The sequence below is a fragment of the Penaeus monodon genome, chromosome 29 (assembly GCF_015228065.2).
Source record: "Penaeus monodon isolate SGIC_2016 chromosome 29, NSTDA_Pmon_1, whole genome shotgun sequence".
In the NCBI taxonomy this organism is placed as follows: Eukaryota; Metazoa; Arthropoda; class Malacostraca; order Decapoda; family Penaeidae; genus Penaeus; species Penaeus monodon.
Genome location: NC_051414.1, coordinates 10,886,982 through 10,887,987, shown reverse-complemented (window position 1 = coordinate 10,887,987; position 1,006 = coordinate 10,886,982). Strand labels below are relative to the sequence as shown.

The following is a 1,006-nucleotide window of genomic DNA, read 5'->3' as shown; positions in this document are numbered from 1 at the left end:
ATTCTGCGTTATATCCTCACTCTTCTTGAATTTGCTCACCTGTTCCCGAGAACCACGTGCTTTTTCGAACTGCAGAACCACACGTGTTGTTCATCTTTAAGAGAAAAAAAAATCCTAGTTATTCAATAACTTGTGTACTTTCGGCAAATTTTCGTCTGTTTACAGTGAAAATGTCGTTCTTCTGTCTGATGCAGGAGTTTTACAAGTATTTTTTCAAAGGTAAGTTAGAGATAAGTGTAAAAGAGGGAAGAAAGTCGTATATGTTGAGTTATATTGGTGTTAAAAGGCAGGATCGATGGCTGTGTTTCGTGTGTTGTAAGTTATGCAAGTCTGAATTAGTTATATTTGGTCTAAGTTGTGGAGATTTATAAACACCTATGAAAGAAAATGTCAATAAATATAATTTACCAGTGATTATATAACAGGAATCGTCTAATTCAAATAATGGTCAGATCATTGGATGCTTCTGTATTGTTATTGCTTTTATGTTATTCCTGTGTAACAGAAGAAAATTTCAGATCAGTTTTGAAAAGGTGAAGAAAATGAAATCACTGAAACAACAGTAGTGACTTTCTTATTTTAAAAAATCTCATATTGGCTTCGATTTCCCTAAATCCAGTTGAAATTTACAGCCATCAAATGGAAGGCTAAAATCTTAAAATTGTGCCCTACATTGGTGAAAGGAAATTGGGTAAGGGGAGAAACAAAATGTGAACATAAAACTAGAAGAAGCAAACTGCAATGCTTGTAATTCATAGACCATCTGTACATGTGCTGAGCTTGTTAATCCGTCCTCACTTCGGTGGATGAGTGGATTATTAAGTGTGTCTATATAACAATAACAAAAACATGTCTATTTAAGGGTAGAGAATGGATGTCAAAGGAACACTCTCAAGTATTATAGTAACCCTTTGCATTAAACAACCATAGTTGTCATGATGGTTTAGGTGATTATAGTCCATGGTCATAGGAAAAGTGTTCTGTGTTCCCAGATAATGGATATATC

At 34.3% G+C, this 1,006-nt stretch overlaps 1 protein-coding gene across 1 annotated transcript in view; it reads left to right on the top strand.

Annotated features, from left to right (window-relative positions):
* Window positions 1-64: 64 nt before the first annotated feature.
* Window positions 65-1,006, top strand: part of LOC119591949 (ATP-dependent RNA helicase DDX55-like) — a 5,642-nt gene continuing 4,700 nt past the window's right edge. The window contains exon 1 of the mRNA XM_037940704.1: window positions 65-219. The gene's annotated coding sequence lies outside the window, so the exon portion shown is untranslated. The remainder of the gene's footprint in view (window positions 220-1,006) is intronic.